This window comes from Suricata suricatta, chromosome 8 (assembly GCF_006229205.1).
Source record: "Suricata suricatta isolate VVHF042 chromosome 8, meerkat_22Aug2017_6uvM2_HiC, whole genome shotgun sequence".
NCBI lineage: Eukaryota > Metazoa > Chordata > Mammalia > Carnivora > Herpestidae > Suricata > Suricata suricatta.
Window position 1 is genome coordinate 135,321,687 of NC_043707.1, and position 12,114 is coordinate 135,333,800.

Genomic DNA, 12,114 nt, shown 5'->3' on the forward strand with positions numbered 1-12,114 from the left:
CAGTGATGGGAAGGAATGACTTGTGGTCATTCTCTGAAAGCCTACATCTATCCAAAAAGCATCTGCTAAGCACCCAGTGGGTTGGAATTTGGGTTTTGCTTTCAAGGGAAATCTCTGTCATCCTGTTGCCGAACAGCCACCCAGCCGACTTGGAGCGCCGCTGTCTCTCACATCTTGGGCTCTCAGCCCCGCGGGGCAGGAAAGTTATGCTCTAAAAACATGGCCTTGTGTCTAGGGCCGATGGGTTGGAATTTAAACAAGCTGCTTGGCAGACCTGAACCACTGGGCTGGGGTTGGGCCCTTCCGATTTCAGGGACAGAAGGTCCACTCAAGCTTTCCTCAGAGACTGGGGGGGTCACTGGAAGGGGGTCAGTGCTGCTGTCAATGCTGGGAGGGGCCTCCCCTGGCCACCCCAACCAGGGGGCACTGCAGTCCCAGTCCTGGAGGCCCGATAGCCCCTCCCCCTGCCGATGGAAGCCTCCCCCTATCAGGTGAGAGAATGTCCCACCCTCCCACCTGGGGGTGTGGCCAGGGCTCTGAGCCTGCCAATCAGGGCACCCGCTCACCCCTCGGGCCGCAGCGACTGGCTCAGGACTAAGCACATGACCCAGGCTGGTCAAGGAGAAGCCTTCCGGGCAAACTTCTGCGGGCAGCGGCTCCTTCCCCGGGGGCCACTGAATCGGAAGGATGACAGGCTGTGGGTTTCAGACGACCCTCATGATGCGCTCCTAGAGAAACCTTAATCTTACAGATGTGGAGAGAGACGGAGACCTGATTATGTCATTTGAACTCCTGGATCTTGATGTCCCTGAAGCGGAAGCCCGCCCAACTGTGAAATTTTCGGATAAAGCTCACAGATCCGCCCCCCCCCCGCCCCGCCCCCTGCCAAGCCAGTATGAATTGTGTTTCTGGCTATTAAGTAAGGGACAGGCCCCCAGTTACTGCTGCTACTTGGCCTTGCTGGGTGTGACTTGAGTGTCCCCCCTGAGGAACCGATTCTAGTTGATTTTTATTTTTTATTTTATTTAGTTTTTGAGAGAGAGAGAGAGAGAGAGAGAGAGAGAGAGAGAATCCTAAGCAGACTCCACACTTAGCACGGAGCCCAATGTGGGGCTCAATCCCATGACCCTGGGATCATGACTCGGACTGAAATCAAGAGTCAGAGGCCTAACCAACTGATCCACCCAGGCGCCCCTCAAGCTGATTTTTAAAATATAGGCCTGGGAGTGCCTGACTGGCTCAGTCCACAGAACATGTGACTTTTTTTTTTTTTTTACATTTATTTATTTATTGAGAGATAGAGTGAGACAGCATGAGCAGGGAGGGTCAGAGAGAGAAGGAGACACAGAATCTGAAGCAGCCTCCAGGCTCTGAGCAAGCATTCAGCACAGAGCCCGACGCGGGGCTCGAACCCACCAACTGTGAGATCATGACCTGAGCCGAAGTCAGATGCTCAACCGACTGAGCCACCCAGGCTCCCCGTGACTCTTGATTTTGCAGTCCTGAGCTCAAGCCCCATGCTGCTGGGTGTAGAGAATATTTTTTTTTTAAAAAAGTAAAAAAAAAACCTAGTCCTGGCATAGAAGGTCTTGATCCAGATTCTTTCTGCATCTTCATGGGCCTCCAGGCCCCCAACACACACACACACACACACACACACACACACACATACACACACACACACACACCAGCTTCCCGTGGCTGATGTCAGTGTGGCAGACAGAATAATTGCCCTCCAAAGATGTTCTCACCCCAGTCCCCAGAACCTGTCATTACGTGACCTCACATAGCAAAAGGGACTTTGCAGATGTGATTGGAGTTAAGTATCTTGAGAAGGGGAGACTGTTTTGGATGATCGTGGGCCCCGTGTAATCTCAAGGATCCTTATCAGAGGGAAGCGGGAGGGTCGGAGTCCGAGAAGGAGATGGCGACAAGAGGGACGGAAGAAGCAGGAGTGAGCTGGGGATGAGGCCAGAGCTGAGGACTGTGGGGGGGGGGTGGCCTCTGGAAGCTGGGAAGGCAGGGCCACAGGCTCCCCTCAGCGCCTCCGAAAGGCCCTCTGGGCTCCCCAAACTCTGATGCTAGCCCAGTGTTAGTCTGCGTGGCCCGCCACAGCAAAATACCGCAGGCGAGGTGGTTTAAACAGTAGAAATGTAGTTTCTCACAGTTCTGGAGGCTGTGAATTCAAGATCAAGGTGCCAGAATTTTGGTTGTGGGTGAGGGCTTTCTTCCGGGCTTGTAGAGAGCTATCTGCTCATTATGACTTCACATGATCTTTTCTCTGGTGTCTTTCCCTCTTCTTACAAGGACCCTCATCTTATCAGATTAGAGCCACCCCCTGAGGTCCTCATTATACCTTAATTATTTCCCTAAAGGCCCCTTGGGTGTTTGGGCTTCAACATGGGAATCTGGGAGGAGGGACACGAATCGGTCCATAAACACTCAGTGAGACTGATTCTAGACTTCTGACCTCTGGAATCGTAAAAGAAAACCAACCCCATGCTGTCTTGAGCCACAAAATCTCTGTTGGTTGGTTCCAGCGGCCACAGGACGCTTGCACGTTCCGCCAGCAGTGCTCTGCCTCACCTTCCCACATGCCGTGCCTTCTGCTTGGCGCTCTCAGCTGGCTGGCTCTTACCAGGCCTTTGAGATTCGGCTCAGGTGTCCATCAAGTTTTCCTTGGCCCCATAAAATCTTCCATATATATGTCTGTGTGTCTTCCCTTCCCCCAAAAACACCTGGCTCCCAATCCTCCACCAACAGGTGTATATTGAGCCCTCGCTGTGGACTCCACAAAACCCAATGCTCTTGGAGCTTTTGTGCTAGTTGGGGAGCAAGACTCGGGGCCAGAGGGCAGCATCCCCACCTGTGTGTGTCTCCCCAGCACCTGGCAGGGTCAGGCACATGGTGACCCTGTAGCAGTTAAACTGATGCCACACCCAGGGCATGAAGGACTGGGTGCCCGTCTGAAAGAGGCCCCGCGTCCTGGGCCACACCTTCGCACACATCCCTCTGACTGTCATTCTGGAAAACGTCTATACTGGGGTCTCAAGGCTGGCAAATCAGTCACGGGTGCTTTGCTGGCTCTGAGTTGTCTGGGTCCTACCCCGCTTGCCAAGGCTTCTCATTGCTCAGGCGGCGTCCCCAAGGCCAGCTCTGCGGTGAAGGGCACCTGTAGCCCGTTCATCAGGCTTGCCCCCACTGTGTCCGCTCTGAGCTGGCCTTCTCCTGGCCCCGCCTTCCCCGAGCCTGGTGGTTCTCAATGTGCGAGATCCCTCCCTCCCCCGCGCCCCACGGACGTTTGGCAGTCGAGACATTTTTGGTGGCTGTCATAACTCGGGGCAGGGGGCGTGCCAGTGGCATTTAGTGAAAAGAGGCCAGAGATGCTGCTAAACATTCCTGAGGGCCCAGGACAGCTGCCTTCTGATACAACAGAGAATTGTCCAGCCCCACATGTCCGTAGCCCAGAGTCCTCTTTTTCAGGAAAAGGTGGGCAAAGGTCTCCTGTACCGTGTCACGGTGGTGCCCTGGCCAAAGGGCTCTCTGCCACCACCTTATCTTCCTTTGAAGGCTTTCTGCAGAAACTTTGGTCTGGTGGATTCTACACACTGGGGCCGTGGTGTCTGGTGGCCACACCGGATTGAGGGAGGTGTGTTCGTTTCCTGACAACGAAGCCCCAAGCCCCCCCAAGTCCCTGCTCATCCCGGCCCCGCTCCCGTGACTGGCGCAGGTGGAAAGGGTGCGCGCCCTTGTCCTGTGGCCTCTGTGCCTGATGTGTGACCTCAAGGCACGTGAGCCCATCGCGAGCGCCGCAGGGGAACGAAGCGTGACTCCACTGGCATCTTGGAGCTGCCTTGGACTGGCTCGCGGGAGGCGAATGCTTCATTTTCAGGAATTTGTGGGCCGGTTGGTACATAGAGCTATCATTAACAATTCAGTTACCAGGTAGGGGCGCCTGGGTGGCTCAGTCGGTTAAGCATCTGACTTCAGCTCAGGTCATGATCTCGTGGTTTGTGGGTTCACGTCCCGCGTCGGGCCCTGTGCTGGCAGCTCGGAGCCTGGAGACTGCTTTGGATTCTGTGTCTCCCTCTCTCTCTGCCCCTCCCAGCCTGAAGCTCTGTCTCTCTCTGTCTCAAAAATACATAAACATTAAAAAAAAATTAAGAAATTCAGTTCTACAAACTTATAATTAAGTGAATTACATTGAAAACAAAGCTAATAGATACTCAAAACTTATCACTTCCTGATTATTTTATTATTGTTTTTTTAGAAACAAGGCATAATTTTATTCACGGCCACATGCTTTTATTATGGCTGGGCCAAACCTGATCTCCCTGGTGTTAAGGAGCAGAGAATGGCCCCGAACAAAGGGGACAGTGAGCTGATATGGACAGAACATGTCATCATTTAGTTAACCAATTACAATTCACAGTATTCCTTGGTAACCAATTACATTGTAATACACAAATGTTAGTTTTGGCGGGAACCTATCATTTTAAGGTTCTTTGTCCCTTTAGAATGACCAATCATAGTTAGACACCTAAGATACTGCAAGAGACAGTAACCAGGTGACTTTCACCTGTGGACTTTGCTTCAGCCAGATCTTAGGGTGGGGTTCCTTAACACTGACTATTTTATTATTGTCTCTGCTCTTGAGGATATTTATATCTACGGGAAATACTAGGCACCTCTTTTTAACTCCACGTGTAGGAATACCACTCTAGCAGCTTGGAATCAGCCCTGGTAGAAGCATTTCCATCATGGAAATTGATAAAATGCTCTTAGGACTCTTTTTATTGTTCTGCTGATTTTCTAGATGTAAGACAGTGATGTAGAGAAGGGTAAAAATGCAGATTAAACCTGCAGGTGAGTTGTGTCTCTGCACATTCCCTGTGAATCACATACAAAAAAAACTAAGGACAACTTCTTTCAGTATTCAAACACTATTATCCCATTCAGGAGGGAAGTGTTGTTCCAATAAGCATCATCATGGTCTCACTTTCCCTTAGTCTTTCATTTCAGTGGAGACATGGGGGGCCCCTGGCTGGCTCAGGTGGTTCAGTGTCTGATTCTAGATTTCGGCTCAGGTCATGATCTCATTATCGAGAGTCCAGCCCTGCCTCAGGCTCTGTGCTGACAGTGCAGAGCCTGCTTGGGATTCTCTCCCTCTCCCTCTCGCTCTCTGCCCCTCCTGTGCTCACTCTCTAAACTTTTTTTTTTTAATGTTTATTTATTTGTGAAGGAGAGAGAGAGAGACAGAGTGTGATTGAGGGAGGGGCAGAGTGGGAGGGAGACATAGCATCCGAAGCAGGCTCCGGGCTCGGAGCTGTCAGCAGAGAGCCTGACTCAGAGCTGGAACCCATGAGCCATGAGATGATGACCTGAGCTAAAGTCAGATGCTCAACCGACTGAGCCACCCGGGCACTCCTAAATAAATTTTTACAAAAAGAAATATAGGGGCGCCTGGGTGGCTCAGTCGGTTGGGCGTCTGACTTTGGCTCAGGTCATGATCTCACGGTTCATGGGTTCAAGCTCCGCGTTGGGCTCTGTGATGACAGCTCGCTCAGAGCCTGGAGCCTGCTTCAGATTCTGTGTTTCCCTCTTTCTCTGCACCTCCCCTGCTCACACACTCTCTCTCTGTCTCTCAAAAATAAATTAAAAAAAACTTTAAAAAGAAAGGGAGACATCAGTTAAGCATCATACCCGAGCCCCCCTCTTGGAGCATGTGATCTATTTCTTGGCTGGGCTGGAGGGAAGTCAAGCACTTTTTCGGAGGAAGATTAATAATGACCTATGTGCATGTATTTGGGGGGCCATGTCCCCTGTGGAACATCTGACAGCACAGCAGGGAACATGAACCTGGGCGTGGACATGCTTCATGCAGGGAGAAGCTTCCATGGGCTCAGCTCCATTACCAGCCCTGAGACTGGAGCTCTGGGGGAAGGAGATGTGCGTGTCGAAGCTGAGGTGGGCACTGATTCTTATGATCTTGGCTGGAGAGGCCACTCTCCCTGCCCACCGAGACACCTCGGGAGAGGGGACCAATCTCGGGGCCACGTGGCACACACAGAGCTGTGCCCTGGGCACAGGTGAGCATTAGAGATCCCGAGGTGGGGGAGCCTCCTGGTTTGGGACCTGCCCAGTTTGGGAGGTGGCCCAGAAGCCCCAGGTCTGAACAGGTGGGCATGGGAGGTGTGAGCCTGGGGAGCCTCTTGGGGGTAGGGGTGGGGGTGGGGAAGACCTTGAGGGGCACACTCAGAGTGAGTCCAGTCTAGCCGGCAAACAGACACTAGCCTGGAGCTGGGCACCAGGTCATCTGCACTGAGTCACGCATTCGTTCAGGCCAGCACTGACCTGGGCACAGCCACCCAGCTGATCCATCTTTCCGTCTCTTGCTGAGAACGTGTTCTACACACAGGCGGGCAGCAGCTGCAGAGCAGGGCCGGAGCTGGGGGTGGGGTGGTGTGCACAGGGCTGGATGGGGAAGGGTCACAGTGACCGCTGCGAACAGTGAACTCTGAGCCCAGCTCTAGCGCTGCTGTTTTACCAGTAAAGCCCATAAGCAGATGTTTGTTGAGTGAGCACCGGGAGACAGGGAACTCACTCCTGAACTTCTAGGGGGAAGGAAGGAAAGGTTCTGGAATGTCTAATGAAGCTTCATGAGCATCATTCTTGGAGGATAAGCCAGGCAGGAATTTCAAAGTCTGCAAGGGCCCCCCACTCCCAGGCAGAAGCTAAAAGGACCACACTCTCGGGAGGGCCAAGCTGCCTGGTAGGATGATTGTTTCCGGGGGGCGTGGGGGAAGGTCTTTCTAAGATGGTGCACCTCCTGGCTGGTGAGATCGGCCCTGGGGGGTACTGGTGTGTTCAGCAGGGCGGCAGAGTGAGTGCTCAGACTTTATGTAAATGGCCCAAAGGCAAAACTTCCTGGGGCATTTCCCACCCTCCTTCTAGTGGGGAGCCCAGCACTGTTCCACACACCTACCCCTAATGGAGCCAGATTTAGCAAGTAAAATAGGACTCCCAGCTCAGTTTGAATTTCAGGTAACTTTTTAATCTAAGCATGTCTCTTGCAACGTTTCACAACTCTAAACCCCCCAGGCCGACCTGAACTTGTCCCCGGGCCAGCACGCTTTCTCCCCAGCCATCCCCCTGTGCGGGCTGCCCCTGAGAGAGATGGGCTGAGCCATCACCGAACCAGGGATCCGGGGTCAGATCTGGATGCAAGGAGGAGCCCAGGATCTGGAAGACATAGAGTAGCGGAGGGGTCAGGTCAGAGCCCTGTGACGGCAGAGCGGGATCTGGACTGGGATCGGGCCTCAAACTCCGTAACTCCCACCTGCTAATGGGCGTGCTGGCCCCCGGCTTCTCTGAGCCTGTGTCCCGTCTGTCAGATGGGGATAATAAAACCTCCACAGCAGGTCATGGCGGTTACAGGGGATGGAGGACACTCAGCACAGGGCCTGGCAGAGAGCGAGTGACCACACACTTACCGATTACCATATATAGCATATCATGTCATTATGCAATAATTACCTACCACAGTAATAAACCATTATCCTTCTAGATCGGACTTTTGTTTTGCTTACTGTTATACTGCCAGCATCTAGAACGGTGCCTGGAACATGGTAGGTGCTCAATGGCAAGACTACACCATGGGGATGAGAGCTTTGGCTCCAGCATCCCTGAGGTCGGTCCGGCCCACTCCCACCTGATCAAGCCACCCAACGTTACCCTAGTGATAAATAAATGAAACACATGGGAATGCAGAAAACCCAGGCTGAAATGTGTGGCTTCATTTCCGTCAGGTTCTGGGAAGTCAGACCTTTCTGACCTGGAACAGGAGGAGGGTGGCCTCCCGGGGCGTCTGGGAATCCTGGCTCATCATGGCTCCATGGGGATGGAGCGTGTTGTGATCCCAGCCCTGCTCAGGCCACCCGGCAGATGGAGATGAACCTAGGAAAACAACTGCAGGAGAGTGAGCCACAGTGTCTGTTCTCAAATTCCCTCTGTCTGCCCAGGATGGCAGCAGGGCCCCAGCTCTGTGCCTGGCTGGCACTGCCCAGGACACAGCATCCCTCAGCCCAAGGGATGCAAGTTCCTGGGACTCCGAGACACCCCACTGAGCTCCTGACCTCCCACTGGGAACCTGCTTCTTGCTCAGTTTCCACCTCAGACAGCGGCACCTCTGCTCTCCTGGATCTCCTGCCGGAAACCAGGATTTCTCTCGACCCTCGTACACCCTCTTCTCCCCACGTAGAAGCCGGCACCAAGCCCTGTGAGTCCTGCCTTCCAAGTGTCACCTGATTCTTTCCACACTCACTGCCACCATCCTGCTTCCTTCCCACTCAGCTTCCCGGTTCGGGCCTCCTCGACGATCACCTAAATATTCATGCCAATCACAGACTCCTGAATATCGAAACACGTGCCTTCTCAGATCAAGGACAGTCGGCTGCGTGACCCAAATTCCATTTTCATACCCAGGAATTGAACTCTGATGCGGGAATGGTCTAGAATGTGCAATCCATGATTTAATTCTCCAATCGTCCCTAAAATTTGTTTCTGTCTGTATTCTGCTTCAATCCAGGATCTAACCAAGAATTACACAGCTGTCCGGTTGCACGTTGCTCTGGTCTTCATGATCCCTCTGGTGGCACCCGGACTTATCCGGCCAAGCCCTCATCCTGGGACATCTTCAACGAGACAGCAAACTCCCTGAGGGCAATACTGAGCCTGTCTGGGGTCTGGTGGTGCCCCCAGTTCCCTGGCGTATGGAGAGCATCTTGTCAACTAAAAAAATTTTTTTTTAACGTTTATTCATTTTTGAGAGACAGAGCATGAGCAGGAGAAAAGCAGAGAGAGAGGGAGACACAGAATCTGAAACAGGCTCCAGGCTCTGAGATGTCAGCACAGAGCCCAGTGTGGGGCTTGAACCCACAAACCATGAGACCATGACCTGAGCCAAAGTCAGAGGCTTAACCGACTGAGCCACCTGGGTGCCCCATCCTGTCAATATGTTCCAAGGTGACTCGAGGAGATGACACACATTCTGGGTGCTCAGAACTGTCCTTTCTTGTAAAATTTGCCTCTTGTAAAGGGGGCACAGCTAAGGAAATATTTTGAACTCAGACTGCCGTTCAGTCTAAACCGTGGGGTGTGTGACCCACGAGAGGAGCGAGGACAGCTCATCTTTGTTGTCCTTTTAGAGCAGAGGAGGCAGAAGGGGACAGCCAGGCAGGGGTGTGGAGAGAAGGGCCACTGTGCAGCATCCTTCTGACTCCAGACCTTTAATGGCCGGGAGGTCCGGGAGTTTCTGGGCCATCGAGAATGTCCAGGGAGACCCAGCGAATGCTTCCTGGATAGTGGGCTCACCGGGCCCCTCGCTGGCCCAGCCCTGGAACGGGCAGGGAGAGTGACACACTGGCTACAACAACAATGACCCGGGCTGGGTCTTTGGAGGGGCAGGAAGGCCTTAATGGCCCTGTGAGACGGAGAGGTCATTCAGAGTCACCAATATTTATTGACACAGCCGTGACTGTCCCTGGGACAGCTGTGAATCAGAGGAACTACCGGGAATAGCACTCAGAGGCCAGACTCACACTGTCTGACCAGCGGCCGCCGCGTCCTCTCCCCCCACCCCCTCCCCCAGCCGAGGGGCAGGAGCCTCTCTGGGGCCCGTCCTGCCCAGGCGCGGGGACTGCCCATGCGGGCTGGACACAGCAGGGTGCCTGCTCCTGTGGCCTCCCGCACCCTGCCAAGACGCACTTCATTCCTTCACTTGCTCAGTACATCTTATTGAGCGCCTACTGTATGCCAGCCGGGATTCTAAGCACTGAACCATCTACATTTCTGAGCACTTACTGTGTGCTAGGTATGATCTAGATACTGGGTTCTAGTTATTTGTCCTTTTTGGGGGGGCACCTACTCTGTGTGCGTGTGCCCGGGATGGTATGGGAATGCTTGCCCAGGACAGTTCAAAGTGGTAAAGCCCAGAACGAGGCCCTGCCCTCACTTCCTTTGCATCCTGACAGTATTGCCACAGGGGTCTGTGTGCCCCAAGGTCACCCTGATGGTGGGGGGGGGCAGAGCCTTGAGGGGGTGGCCCAGCTCAGCCCGGGACGGGCATCCAGCCCTGGCCACTTGCAGGCCGTGCAGCCAGGCTGGCCGCGGCTCTCAGCAGAGCAGCTCCCGTTGCTGGGAGACACTGTAAGAAACAGTGCTGGCTGTTCCGCAAACCTGGCGTCACCCTTGGCCCCAAAGCCCCTGCAAGGAGCCCAGTCCCCTTAATGAGAACCTGCCGGCTTGGCCGTGGCCCTCCCCAGGCCTGAGCTGACTTCAGTGGCCGTAAACCTTGCAAAAAGCCCTTCCTGTGTACTCCCTGGGGTTACAGCCTGCAGGAGCTGGAGGGGCGAGTCACTTCCCCTGGCCGGGACCTGGGCAGGTGCAGCTGCGGCCTCAGGCCTCCCAGATGGGGGAGCGGGGCGGGGGGGGGGGGGGGGGGGCCCCGGGGGGGGGGGGGGGGGGGGGGGGGGGGGGGGGAGGAGCACCGGGCTGTGGGACTGGCACTCTGGACCGCGCCTCTCCAGGCCTGGCATGTGGTGGGCACTGGGAAGGGTCTGCCGCACAAATGAGGACACCCCTTCTCCGGCCGTGGCTGAAGCCTCTTCACGCCTTCTTGCTGCCCCAGCCTGCTCCCGCCCAGCTGCCCAGCCTGTGAGGGTTGGCTGGGGGTGGGTGGGGGGCGGTTTCCGGGTCCTTCTCTGGGCTTCCAAGGCATCTGTGCAGACACCCGGAATCCATCCAGGGTAGGGACAAAGATTTTGTCCATCTCTGCATCCCAGTGCTCGCCTCCTGGGTCCTGGCTCTGGCGAGAGAGAGCCACGCCTCTTCCCCGAGGATGTGGTGTCAAAGGCCAGCTTCTCTCCCGACAGACCCCCAGAGGCTGGAGCGGCCTGGGCCATCGGAGTCTCTGGCCAGGTGGATCGGATGCGTTCCAGCTCATAGGCAACTGCCGTCCAAGCCCGGGCCGAGGTTTCCACTTGGAGAAGGTCCCCACGACTGGGCTGGCTGAGGACCGGGTTCGGAATCTCTGACTAATCCCAGCTGTCCGACCTCTGGTCCCCAAGTGCAAGGTTGCCGCTGGCACTAAACTCTCACCCCCAGGTTCTCCTCGGCCCTGCCTGGTGAAACGTGGCCAGGACTAGGCCTGGGCATGGCACCCCGAGGTCTTCTGATTCCCTTTTTGCACCCCAAAGCCCATGCCAGTTTGCAGAAAGCCACAGTCCCTGCCTCCAAGAACTGTGTACATTGGCTCCCAGAAGGGCCAAGCCCTCTGCATGTGCTCTTTCCCCAGCTCTGGGGTGTTTATCTGTGCCAGGGGCGGTGGGGTGCCCTGGGGGGAGTCCAGAGGGAAGGCTTGGGCTCCTGTGACTCAGCTAGGGCCTCCAGCTGTGGATGGGCTGAGCTACTGGGCTGGCAGCTGGCAAAAGACGGCTCTACTTGCTTGAGGCACCAAATAGCAAACAGGGAGGGTGCCTTTCTAACCAGAGTGCCAGCATGATCCTCCTGGGGAGCGGGCGGTTTGAAGGTGGCCTTGGACTTCAGGCATGGGCAGCACCTTGCTGGGGCCCTGTGGGTGGGGTCCCCATCACCCAGTGTGTGCAGCCCTGGCTGGTCCCAGTCACCTTCTCCAGGGCCAGACAGCTCAGCTCATGCTGATTATTAGTTACTAACTTAATGAGTGACCCTCCTGGGCAAAGCAGGGAGGGGATAGACTCTGGTCACGATGCTAAGGAGGAGAGGAACCCAGTATTTGTTAAGCACCAACTGCATGCCTGGCCTGGTGCTTGATGTTGGGGATGGAACAAAGGAGAGGCAGCGCCTGGGGCTGGGAGAGGGCGGGGAGGGTGGAGTCCAGGCTGTGGGAGGCCCTGGGATCAGCTGGGAAGGGGGAGGCAGGTCCCCTGTCCTTGCTGGTGGTGTTGGCCAGTGTATTCAGAGGATGAGGTCGTTCCCAGAAAAGAGGGAGGGGTGGAGGAGAGGAAGTGGGGTCCGGGCTGAGGCCACCACTGTGCCCTCCCCCCCAGCCTCTTCCCAGCTCTCCTTCCCGGCTCC